The 13,586-nt window shown below is 36.5% G+C and overlaps 1 protein-coding gene across 2 annotated transcripts in view; it reads right to left on the bottom strand.

The window, feature by feature from the left end:
* LOC139511216 (discoidin domain-containing receptor 2-like) overlaps positions 1-13,586 on the bottom strand; it is a 159,926-nt gene that overhangs the window by 83,740 nt on the left and 62,600 nt on the right. For both annotated transcript variants that reach the window (XR_011661987.1, XM_071297795.1), the window contains exon 4: positions 7,822-7,892. The gene's annotated coding sequence lies outside the window, so the exon portion shown is untranslated. The remainder of the gene's footprint in view (positions 1-7,821; positions 7,893-13,586) is intronic.

Here is a 13,586-nt window from a genome sequence, read left to right as displayed (position 1 = left end):
TCAAACTGATACTGCTGACCTGCCTAACTAAATAAGTGGACACAGGTCAGTTTTTAATATTGATTTGTCATGACCTTTGGTGACATGTAAATGTCATTTTTCATTTTAAACACAAAACAAATCAATTAATATGGTTTGTCATGACCTTTTCTGAGATGCAAGTCATTTTTCATTCTAAACAAGAAAAAAAGTTGAGGTATGTTTATATAGTTACAACTTTTACACTTTGGAATCAGTCATGTGTTCCCTCTCAAAGCAGTTAAACTTCCCAAAACATTTTTGATTGCATTTACCATAATAATTTGTCTCAGAACGTTTTCTTTTTTGCTTACTGTGAATCTATTTATTTTTGTTGGTACATTTTCCTTGAACTATCAATATGACCTAGTTGGAAACAAGAATGTGTCCATAGTACACAGATGCCCTACTCGCACTATCATTTTCTATGATCAGTGGACCATGAAATTGGGGTCAAAACTCTTATTGAGCATTAAAATTAGAAAGATCATATCATAAGGAACATGTATACTAAGTTTCAAGTAGATTGGACTTAAATTCCATCAAAAACTACCTTGACCAAAATCTTTAACCTGAAACTTGCACTATCATTTTCTATGTTCAGTGGGCCATGAAGTTCGTGTAAAAACTCTAATTTTGCATTAAAATTAGAAGGATCATATCATAGGGAACATGTATACTAAGTTTCAAATTGATTGGACTTCAACTTCATCAAAAACTACCTCGACCAAAACTTTAACCTGAAGGCGGACCGACGAAAGAACGAACAGACTGACGAACGAACGAACAGACAAACAGACACACAGACCAGATAACATAATGTCCATCTACTAACGTAGGTGGGGCATAAAAAGGTTGGTATTTTGAGAGTACCTTATTTTGATAGTTTCATTATTTGCTCCTAGTATCAGAGTAATATCAAATTTATGATTCCTTGAGAAATGAGAACCAGCATCATTTATTTTTTTGTATATTTTTTTGTTTTTTTGAATGATAGACTATGGTCAGGTGAGTGCACTGTAACATCAGGAAAAATCGTAAACTATCTTCACAAAGTACAATTGTAGCATGTTTACATGCCAAGTTGAGAAATCATCAATTCATTATTCCAGACAGGTCTTCACAAATCTTCAATCATGATTAAACCATTTCTCTTCCAGCTTTGTTTACTTAGCCAAGACATCCTGATAAAAGGTCTCAGAAATGTTTATTTCTATAGGGAATATTAACAGTTATAGAATACTTCTTACTGACTTTGGTTACTACAAATTTCATTTTGATGGCTTTTTCACCTGCTTCAAATATTCATCAGAAATATTTTGATAGGATGTACAACGATTAAAACACTACAGGTTTCCCTACCTATTCTTTTCTTTGCTATCTTGTTGAATTTTTTTATAGACATATTTTAAAGAAATTCTTTCCATTCTCAATTTTATGTCAATCAAAACATGGCTTTTCATGTACATTCTGTGTCAAAAAATACTATCTTCCTATCCAAGGCTTTACAAAGAGGCGGTTAGGGGTATGCTGCAGCTATTTACTGATAAATCAATTTTGGTAATGGCCTATTCTTAAAAATTGTATTTGTAACCAAGAGGTTTTAACTTGATGCATTCTACTTTACTCTTCAAAAAATCTAACCTTATTAGTGATGATTTTTTTATAATAAGTCAGGTGCACCCTGCCATTCAAAGACTAAAATTATGATTTTACCTCCTACCCCATCTTAAAAATGACAGAACTAGTGCACTTGCTTAAAAATCTGCACATGTTGATGTCACCCTGGCTTTAAGAGTCAGCCTTATTCTATCAGTGCTGATGTCCCCCTGGCTTTAAGAGTCAGCCTTATTCTATCAGTGCTGATGTCACCCTGGCTTTAAGAGTCAGCCTTATTCTATCAATGCTGATGTCACCCTGGCTTTAAGAGTCAGCCTTATTCTATCAGTGCTGATGTCACCCTGGCTTTAAGAGTCAGCCTTATTCTATCAGTGCTGATGTCACCCTGGCTTTAAGAGTCAGCCTTATTCTATCAATGCTGATGTCACCCTGGCTTTAAGAGTCAGCCTTATTCTATCAATGCTGATGTCACCCTGGCTTTAAGAGTCAGCCTTATTCTATCAGTGCTGATGTCACCCTGGCTTTAAGATTCAGCCTTATTCTATCAATGCTGATGTCACCCTGGCTTTAAGATTCAGCCTTATTCTATCAGTGCTGATGTCACCCTGGCTTTAAGAGTCAGCCTTATTCTATCAGTGCTGATGTCACCCTGGCTTTAAGAGTCAGCCTTATTCTATCAATGCTGATGTCACCCTGGCTTTAAGAGTCAGCCTTATTCTATCAGTGCTGATGTCACCCTGGCTTTAAGAGTCATCCTTATTCTATCAGTGCTCATGTCACCCTGGCTTTAAGAGTCAGCCATAGTCTATCAGTGCTGATGTCACCCTGGCTTTAAGAGTCAGCCATAGTCTTTCAGTGCTGATGTCACTCTGGCTTTAAGAGTCAGCCTTATTCTATCAATGCTGATGTCACCCTGGCTTTAAGAGTCAGCCTTATTCTATCAATGCTGATGTTACCCTGGATTTAAGAGTCAGCCATAGTCTATCAGTGCTGATGTCACCCTGGCTTTAAGAGTCAGCCTTATTCTATCAATGCTGATGTCACCCTGGCTTTAAGAGTCAGCCTTATTCTATCAATGCTGATGTCACCCTGGCTTTAAGATTCAGCCTTATTCTATCAATGCTGATGTTACCCTGGATTTAAGAGTCAGCCATAGTCTATCAGTGCTGATGTCACCCTGGCTTTAAGAGTCAGCCATAGTCTATCAATGCTGATGTCACCCTGGCTTTAAGATTCAGCCTTATTCTATCAGTGCTGATGTCACCCTGGCTTTAAGAGTCAGCCTTATTCTATCAGTGCTGATGTCACCCTGGCTTTAAGAGTCAGCCTTATTCTATCAATGCTGATGTCACCCTGGCTTTAAGAGTCAGCCTTATTCTATCAGTGCTGATGTCACCCTGGCTTTAAGAGTCAGCCTTATTCTATCAGTGCTCATGTCACCCTGGCTTTCAGAGTCAGCCATAGTCTATCAGTGCTGATGTCACCCTGGCTTTAAGAGTCAGCCATAGTCTTTCAGTGCTGATGTCACTCTGGCTTTAAGAGTCAGCCATAGTCTATCAGTGCTGATGTCACCCTGGCTTTAAGAGTCAGCCATAGTCTATCAATGCTGATGTCACCCTGGCTTTAAGAGTCAGCCTTATTCTATCAGTGCTGATGTCACCCTGGCTTTAAGAGTCAGCCTTATTCTATCAATGCTGATGTTACCCTGGATTTAAGAGTCAGCCATAGTCTATCAGTGCTGATGTCACCCTGGCTTTAAGAGTCAGCCATAGTCTATCAGTGCTGATGTAACCCTGGCTTTAAGAGTCAGCCATAGTCTATCAATGCTGATGTCACCCTGGCTTTAAGAGTCAGCCTTATTCTATCAGTGCTCATGTCACCCTGGCTTTAAGAGTCAGCCTTATTCTATCAATGCTGATGTTACCCTGGATTTAAGAGTCAGCCATAGTCTATCAGTGCTGATGTCACCCTGGCTTTAAGATTCAGCCTTATTCTATCAGTGCTGATGTCACCCTGGCTTTAAGAGTCAGCCTTATTCTATCAGTGCTGATGTCACCCTGGCTTTAAGAGTCAGCCATAGTCTATCAGTGCTGATGTCACCCTGGCTTTAAGAGTCAGCCTTATTCTATCAATGCTGATGTCACCCTGGCTTTAAGAGTCAGCCTTATTCTATCAATGCTGATGTCACCCTGGCTTTAAGAGTCAGCCTTAGTCTATCAGTGCTGATGTCACCCTGGCTTTAAGAGTCAGCCTTATTCTATCAATGCTGATGTCACCCTGGCTTTAAGAGTCAGCCTTATTCTATCAATGCTGATGTCACCCTGGCTTTAAGAGTCAGCCTTAGTCTATCAGTGCTGATGTAACCCTGGCTTTAAGAGTCAGCCTTATTCTATCAATGCTGATGTCACCCTGGCTTTAAGAGTCAGCCTTATTCTATCAGTGCTGATGTCACCCTGGCTTTAAGAGTCAGCCTTATTCTATCAGTGCTGATGTCACCCTGGCTTTAAGAGTCAGCCTTAGTCTATCAGTGCTGATGTAACCCTGGATTTAAGAGTCAGCCATAGTCTATCAGTGCTGATGTCACCCTGGCTTTAAGAGTCAGCCATAGTCTATCAGTGCTGATGTAACCCTGGCTTTAAGAGTCAGCCATAGTCTATCAGTGCTGATGTAACCCTGGCTTTAAGAGTCAGCCATAGTCTATCAATGCTGATGTCACCCTGGCTTTAAGAGTCAGCCTTATTCTATCAGTGCTCATGTCACCCTGGCTTTAAGAGTCAGCCTTATTCTATCAATGCTGATGTTACCCTGGATTTAAGAGTCAGCCATAGTCTATCAGTGCTGATGTCACCCTGGCTTTAAGAGTCAGCCATAGTCTATCAGTGCTGATGTCACCCTGGCTTTAAGAGTCAGCCATAGTCTATCAATGCTGATGTCACCCTGGCTTTAAGAGTCAGCCATAGTCTATCAATGCTGATGTTACCCTGGATTTAAGAGTCAGCCATAGTCTATCAGTGCTGATGTCACCCTGGCTTTAAGAGTCAGCCATAGTCTATCAATGCTGATGTCACCCTGGCTTTAAGAGTCAGCCATAGTCTATCAATGCTGATGTTACCCTGGATTTAAGAGTCAGCCATAGTCTATCAGTGCTGATGTCACCCTGGCTTTAAGAGTCAGCCTTATTCTATCAATGCTGATGTCACCCTGGCTTTAAGAGTCAGCCATAGTCTATCAGTGCTGATGTAACCCTGGCTTTAAGAGTCAGCCATAGTCTATCAGTGCTGATGTCACCCTGGCTTTAAGAGTCAGCCTTATTCTATCAATGCTGATGTCACCCTGGCTTTAAGAGTCAGCCATAGTCTATCAGTGCTGATGTAACCCTGGCTTTAAGAGTCAGCCATAGTCTATCAGTGCTGATGTCACCCTGGCTTTAAGAGTCAGCCTTATTCTATCAGTGCTCATGTCACCCTGGCTTTAAGAGTCAGCCTTATTCTATCAATACTGATGTTACCCTGGATTTAAGAGTCAGCCATAGTCTATCAGTGCTGATGTCACCCTGGCTTTAAGAGTCAGCCATAGTCTATCAATGCTGATGTCACCCTGGCTTTAAGAGTCAGCCTTATTCTATCAATGCTGATGTTACCCTGGATTTAAGAGTCAGCCATAGTCTATCAGTGCTGATGTCACCCTGGCTTTAAGAGTCAGCCATAGTCTATCAATGCTGATGTCACCCTGGCTTTAAGAGTCAGCCTTATTCTATCAGTGCTGATGTCACCCTGGCTTTAAGAGTCAGCCATAGTCTATCAGTGCTGATGTCACCCTGGCTTTAAGAGTCAGCCTTATTCTATCAATGCTGATGTTACCCTGGCTTTAAGAGTCAGCCATAGTCTATCAGTGCTGATGTTACCCTGGATTTAAGAGTCAGCCATAGTCTATCAATGCTGATGTCACCCTGGCTTTAAGAGTCAGCCATAGTCTATCAGTGCTGATGTCACCCTGGCTTTAAGAGTCAGCCTTATTCTATCAATGCTGATGTCACCCTGGCTTTAAGAGTCAGCCATAGTCTATCAGTGCTGATGTAACCCTGGCTTTAAGAGTCAGCCATAGTCTATCAGTGCTGATGTCACCCTGGATTTAAGAGTCAGCCATAGTCTTTCAGTGCTGATGTCACCCTGGCTTTAAGAGTCAGCCTTATTCTATCAGTGCTCATGTCACCCTGGCTTTAAGAGTCAGCCTTATTCTATCAGTGCTCATGTCACCCTGGCTTTAAGAGTCAGCCATAGTCTATCAGTGCTGATGTCACCCTGGCTTTAAGAGTCAGCCATAGTCTATCAGTGCTGATGTAACCCTGGCTTTAAGAGTCAGCCATAGTCTATCAGTGCTGATGTCACCCTGGCTTTAAGAGTCAGCCATAGTCTATCAGTGCTGATGTTACCCTGGCTTTAAGAGTCAGCCATAGTCTATCAGTGCTGATGTCACCCTGGATTTAAGAGTCAGCCATAGTCTTTCAGTGCTGATGTCACCCTGGCTTTAAGAGTCAGCCTTATTCTATCAGTGCTCATGTCACCCTGGCTTTAAGAGTCAGCCTTATTCTATCAGTGCTCATGTCACCCTGGCTTTAAGAGTCAGCCATAGTCTATCAGTGCTGATGTCACCCTGGCTTTAAGAGTCAGCCATAGTCTATCAGTGCTGATGTAACCCTGGCTTTAAGAGTCAGCCATAGTCTATCAGTGCTGATGTCACCCTGGCTTTAAGAGTCAGCCATAGTCTATCAGTGCTGATGTTACCCTGGCTTTAAGAGTCAGCCATAGTCTATCAGTGCTGATGTCACCCTGGCTTTAAGAGTCAGCCTTATTCTATCAATGCTGATGTTACCCTGGCTTTAAGAGTCAGCCATAGTCTATCAGTGCTGATGTCACCCTGGCTTTAAGAGTCAGCCATAGTCTATCAGTGCTGATGTCACCCTGGCTTTAAGATTCAGCCATAGTCTATCAATGCTGATGTTACCCTGGCTTTAAGATTCAGCCATAGTCTATCAATGCTGATGTCACCCTGGCTTTAAGAGTCAGCCATAGTCTATCAGTGCTGATGTCACCCTGGCTTTAAGAGTCAGCCATAGTCTATCAGTGCTGATGTCACCCTGGCTTTAAGATTCAGCCTTATTCTATCAGTGCTGATGTTACCCTGGATTTAAGAGTCAGCCATAGTCTATCAGTGCTGATGTTACCCTGGATTTAAGAGTCAGCCATAGTCTATCAGTGCTGATGTTACCCTGGCTTTAAGATTCAGCCTTAGTCTATCAGTGCTGATGTAACCCTGGCTTTAAGAGTCAGCCTTATTCTATCAGTGCTGATGTCACCCTGGCTTTAAGAGTCAGCCATAGTCTATCAGTGCTGATGTCACCCTGGCTTTAAGAGTCAGCCATAGTCTATCAGTGCTGATGTCACCCTGGATTTAAGAGTCAGCCATAGTCTATCAGTGCTGATGTTACCCTGGATTTAAGAGTCAGCCATAGTCTATCAGTGCTGATGTTACCCTGGCTTTAAGATTCAGCCTTAGTCTATCAGTGCTGATGTAACCCTGGCTTTAAGAGTCAGCCTTATTCTATCAGTGCTGATGTCACCCTGGCTTTAAGAGTCAGCCTTATTCTATCAGTGCTGATGTCACCCTGGCTTTAAGAGTCAGCCATAGTCTATCAGTGCTGATGTTACCCTGGCTTAAGAGTCAGCCTTATTCTATCAATGCTGATGTCACCCTGGCTTTAAGAGTCAGCCTTATTCTATCAATGCTGATGTTACCCTGGCTTTAAGAGTCAGCCTTATTCTATCAGTGCTGATGTTACCCTGGCTTTAAGAGTCAGCCATAGTCTATCAGTGCTGATGTAACCCTGGCTTTAAGAGTCAGCCTTATTCTATCAATCTATTATCAAAGCATAGCACAATTCAGTTAATCAGTTGATTTCTACATCTTGGTGTTGAGTTCCAGTGATAAAATGCTTTCACTGTCGCTTTATCAATGCAATGATACATTTTTCTGTTATTCTAGTATTTCAGTTTGGAAACTTTGAAATGACAATCATTTCCCATGTAAATCTGATCAAAGTCAGCATGGGGTTAAAAAAGCTTTACATGCTTCAAGTAATTATCATCAAAATAAACAAAGAAATGACCATGATAAATTTCTCACCAATATCCAATCACAAAACAGCTGCTGGTCACATGCAGTCAACCAAAGGTCAAAAACCAGATCATCAGTATCTAAAAAAGAAAAAAATAATGTTTCCATATGTACATTTCCCATCTCAAAAATAAACAAAAATAAGCATTACTGTCAGTCTACATTTTCATTGTAAGAACTAAAGTCTTTGGTTTTGTTTCAAGTTCCTGGGAAATGTTTTGGATTTCAACAGTAAAAGTATTCTGAACTGAATTGTTTGAAAATTATAATAATCTTTAGTACAAATCTTTATATCAAGAGGTCGAGGTAAAACAATTTACATTACTAAAAGTAACTGATTAAGGAGAACTAAACAAACAACTGAGTCAACCATCATCAACTATAATTCAAATTCAATGGAGGTTTTAAAAAGCTCATTACTGGGAGTTTTATCAAATTTGCAACTGGACAACATATCTAGCTGGACATGATGCTTCTTGGAATGTTTCAGTTTTTTTATTACATCATTGACTTATTGAATATTCAGCTTTTGAGTGTTCCTGCTGAAGGTAAAATCAGAAAAGTGCTTGGGACACATGAAATTTTTAAAGACTTGTTTATTTTTTTGATTTCATGTATTTCATTCCATTTTGAATAAAATGTATACAAATGTTGATTTGACAAATCATTTGAAAATGTTTCTGGAGTTGTAAACTTCATGACTTGACCATCATGTGTATTCAGCCTGATGTTTTGTCTAATTCCCATTTTTAAAATAATGACCATTGATTATTTTTGTCACATAGGGTACATCATTGAATATTAGTGTCAACAAATCATTCAATCAAAACCCAAACCCAAAAGTCAAAATCTATTTGAAGCAAGTTTAATTCTTAAAATTCAACTTTTTCTTATATAATAATAACGTTGTTGTTAAAAATCACAAAGTTAAGATTTTACACTTGATAAAACCCAGACTAACACCAACTATATAGTTGAATTAATCCTAAATTAGGAAAGTGTCGTACACGTACTTACCTTTCACAAACAAACGGGAGAGATTAAGAATTTACAAATACTTCAACAGATTTCGATATTATTAAATATCCCAAAGTTACATAATCTTAGTAATTTAAAATAACCTCTATAACTTAAATTAACTCATGGACAATTGTATTAAATATTGAATAGTATTAAATCATAAGTATTAACACCAAATGGAACAGTCTAAATCAATATACTTAATAATGTTATTCTTCTTGTAAAACATTATTCAATTTTATAAAGGATTTAATGAAAAAAGATTTAATGTATACAGAATGCATTGACAAGTGAAAATATTGTAAAGTTAATAAATCAATATGAATTTCTTAGAAACAGATTGAATGAAAATAAAAACAAGAGGCTCTCAAGAGCCTGAATTGCTCACCTGTATTTCAGAGGAGAAGATTTTTAAATGTTAGCAAACTTGATGAACAAATAGTGTAAATTTGTCTTTAAAGGTCAATAACTCCTTAAGGGGTCAATTGACAATTTTGGTCATGTTAACTTTTTTTTAGACCTTACTTTGCTGAACATTATTGCTGTTTACAGTTTATATCTATCTATAAAAATATTCAAGATAATAACAAAAAACTGCAAAATTTCCTTAAAACTACGAATTTAGTGGCAGCAACCAAACAATGGTTTTTTTGATTTATCTGAATATTTCAGGGCTGATAAATCTTGACCAATTGAACATGTCAGATTTGCTCTAAAAGCTTTAATTTTTGAGATATAAGCCAAAAACTGCATTTGACCACTATGTTCTATTTTCAGCCATGGTGGCCATGTTTGTTGATGGATCAAAACTTCAGATACAATTTATAAACTAGATACCATAAGGAACATTTAGTTAAAGTTTGAAGGTATTTGGCCCAGTAGTTTCAGAGGAGAAGATTTTTGAAATAGTTTTTGACAACAGATGATGACGACAGACGCCAAGTGATGGCATAAGCTCACATGGAGTCCGGTGAGCTAAAAACCTAGTTGATATCAAAACTTTAATTTTTCAACAGTTTCTGTATCATCCAACATTGCATTAAATCTTATTGTTCTATTACTATTGAAATACCTTTGTCATTGTATGTGCTCTAAATGTGAGCATAAACTACTTTCCAAATTAAATGTATCATCTTGACAAGAATGTGATACAGTAGATTCACTTGTGGGCTGCGATTTCAAGTAACAAATTTGTGTTAAGTATTGAATGTTAAGATATTAATTTTATTCATCATATATATAAAAAAAGAAAAAACCTACAAGAAGTCCTTAATATGGACATGATGTTAATAGAACGATAAGAATCAAATTGCATTTTATTACACTCCAGTCTGCATTAAATTACAACTCCTCTGCATAACTGAGGACAAAATACACCATTGTGAATCTAATGTCAATATTTGTAAAAATATCTGTTCATGTAACAAAGGAGTCTATAGCATGATGTATCCCTCTATAGTAATTTAAATACATTAACAGATATACAATTACAAGATCCTGTTATTTATTAATTCACTAGATTTTCAAAATCATCCTAAATTGTTTTAGATTTAACGATTTTATTTTACAAAATTAAAACGGAAGAACAGCATCTTGCCCCGGCGAGAAGAAATTCATGACTTCATGAACTATCATGAATGGTTCGTGAATGTTCATGAATGGTACATGAAAATTCATAAATAATTCATAAATGAAGGTTCATGAATTTAATTCATGAATTGTTCATTAAAAGTATTTTATGAATGTTCATGAAGTTTTGATGAATCACTAGCTGCTCATAAAAATTCATGAAATGTTCATTAAAAGTATTTATGAATGTTCATGAAGTTTTGATGAATCACTAGCTGCTCATAAAAATTCATGAAATGTTCATTAAAAGTATTTATGAATGGTCATGAAGTTTTGATGAATCACTAGGTGTAACATTTATAACTTACATCACTCGAATAAATGAGTATCAAAGATACCGTTTCGACCTTTCAGAGTAGAACATTTTACCTAATTATTCGTGAAATATCATAAATGTATGGTGTTTTTATTTTTTTATTCCTGCAAAATAAAAAAATAAAATAAGATGAAATAGAAGTTGTAGCTGTATTTTAAGATAGATATTATATACAAAACTAAAATTTTAAAAGGAAAACGTATATTTTAATGAAAGTGAAATACATTTTCAAAACATTCTCAAACACCCATATTAAGGGGAAGTAACTCTTGTGATTTTAAATTTTTACAAACCGGCAAACCCCGCAAATCGGCTGTTTCCGTAGTCCAACGGTCGACCGATTTTGAGAAGTTCACTGAAATACCATAACAGGGACGAATCAACTTCGGGCCGATATTATATGGGACGAGATTGACACCTTGACTTAAACGCACTTGCAAATATGACGTCATATGATTACGCTGGATAACAAAAATGGAGAATCCAAACGCAGATGTTTTCAGATAAGTATTTGATTTAACATATAATGATTATGAAATACAATTTGTTGAGGCAATATAAAACATTTAGGATTTTAATCTGAGCAAAACATCAGAAAGTTTAGGCAGACAATAAATTAATGAAGAATGATAAATTGATATATTGTTGTCACATTCATAACAGACATATCGTAATCTGACATGTAAATGGTACATGGGTATATATGATAATCTGATATGTAGAAATTAAATTGTGTGAATAATATTCATCGTAAATTAACTTGGTGAAACGTTAATAATAATTTAAGTCGCCAGTTTCATCTTCAAGGGTTAAAGAGGGGGGGGGGGGTACTAAATTTGAGTTTAACTTAAACTTCCAATGCAATTTAAGATGCATAATGCTGTTTCTATTGAAACAATTGATTCTTTGTGGATATTTTTGTACTTTTAGGGGATTAAATATGAGCTGCCAGCAATGATATGAAACAGATTTTATGCAGACTCCATTTTAATACCTTTATTCAGCAATTATTGTTGGAAATACAGAGACAGCAAGTTTTGAATTACAGAAAGGAAGAGAAGTTTATATATCACACATAATTTTTATATTAGTTAATCAGTTTGTGGATTTACCAGTGATAATTCCAGTGGAATCTACTGGAACAATTCATGAACAAGAAAGTTCATGAACATTTAAGTGTTCATGAACTTCAATGTTCATGAACAATTTATGAACAAAGTTCATGAACAATTCATGAACAAGAAAGGGTTCATGATCATTGTTGTTCATGAACATTTAAATGCTCATGAACCTTTCTTGTTCATGAATTGTTCATGAACATTAAAGTTCATGAACATTACTGTCGATTTTCAGTTCATGAATTGCTCATCAAATGTTCATGAAGATATGATGAACTGTTCATGAAATCTGTTCATGATCAGTTCATGAAATCTGTTCATGATCAGTTCATGAAATGTTCATGCATATTCATGAATTATTCATTATCATCTCACAGGGGCAGACACAGGCATTCGTCTCTAGAAAAGAAAATACTTATTTACATTAAAATAACCATGATATATTAAAGAATATAAAAAAAAGCATAACTTTAGAACAGTTAAGAAGCAACTCCACCAATATTCAATATTGATCGGCATATTGTGGTAATAAGCATTGCGTATCAGTATCATATCATTTGGTTGAGGCAAACTTAAGTTAGAGAACGGAAACAAAAAATTCAGCTATTTTTACATTTGTGAAGGGGCATAATGGTAAAAGTGACGCCACAAAAATTCAAACCGATCTGGGTTTTGTGTTTATAAGCATTTTGTTTAAGTTTTATAACATGTGGTTGAATTAAACTAATAAGAAGTACGGACAGACACAAATAAAACTCAATGCCTTAATTTCCACTAAGGCAGGGGCATAAATATTTTTTTTGTTTAGGGGCAAGCTGAATCAAGCCTCCAGGTGCAGGATGTTTTCGCTGTGTCAAAGACCCATTGTGAACCCGGCTGTTTTCTGCTCTTTGATCGGGTTGTTGTCTCTTTGACACATTCCCTATTTTCCACTCTCAATTTTATATTCTTTTTTATTGCCAGAGAAATAAAGTTAAAGTTTAATAGATAGTTATATCATCTGTTACAGATGTTGTCAATGCCTAAAATGTTTGATGTTTTCAAATTTTAAATTTCAAATTCTGGCAATTTTCAGTGAAAAAGCAATATACAATACCATAAAAAGACCTTTTGATTATATTCTCCATGAATGATTCCACATCTGTTTCATGGGTCTCTGTGACTTTTTCTTTGTTTTTACCTTGTTCTCAATACAACACCTGTAGTTCTTTAATAATCAATAGATTTTCTTTCAAAATACAAAGTCCCATATTGTATCTAAGAATTTACTTCATTTTTAAGACTCCAAGAAATCTCAATCAGTCATCTGTCAAAAATACACTGTCAAAGCTTAAGAGAATTCAAATGAAACAAGATAAGTTTAAGGGAAGGATAAATCTCATCTTCATTGAACAAACAAAAAATCTTTTCTATCATACGGCATCATTTTAAGGCATGAAAAATTATTTTGACTGGATGCAATTTCTAATCATCAATTGGCCTCAAAGTAAAAACAACTATATTTTAAAGGACTAAGGACCTCCAAACAAACACATCTTGTCAGTTTTATTTCAACTAGTTTACAGGTTATTTAAAAGATAATTTAATTGTCTACCAATCTTACTGCTTACTCTACTGGAGGCAAGTTGGAATTTTCTGTTGCAATCAATTGATAAAGAACTATTAAAAGAACAGATCTATTATATTTGGTT

This window comes from Mytilus edulis, chromosome 2 (assembly GCF_963676685.1).
Source record: "Mytilus edulis chromosome 2, xbMytEdul2.2, whole genome shotgun sequence".
Classification (NCBI taxonomy): domain Eukaryota; kingdom Metazoa; phylum Mollusca; class Bivalvia; order Mytilida; family Mytilidae; genus Mytilus; species Mytilus edulis.
Note: the sequence above shows the minus strand (reverse complement) of the source record. Positions and strands in the feature narration are given on the sequence as shown.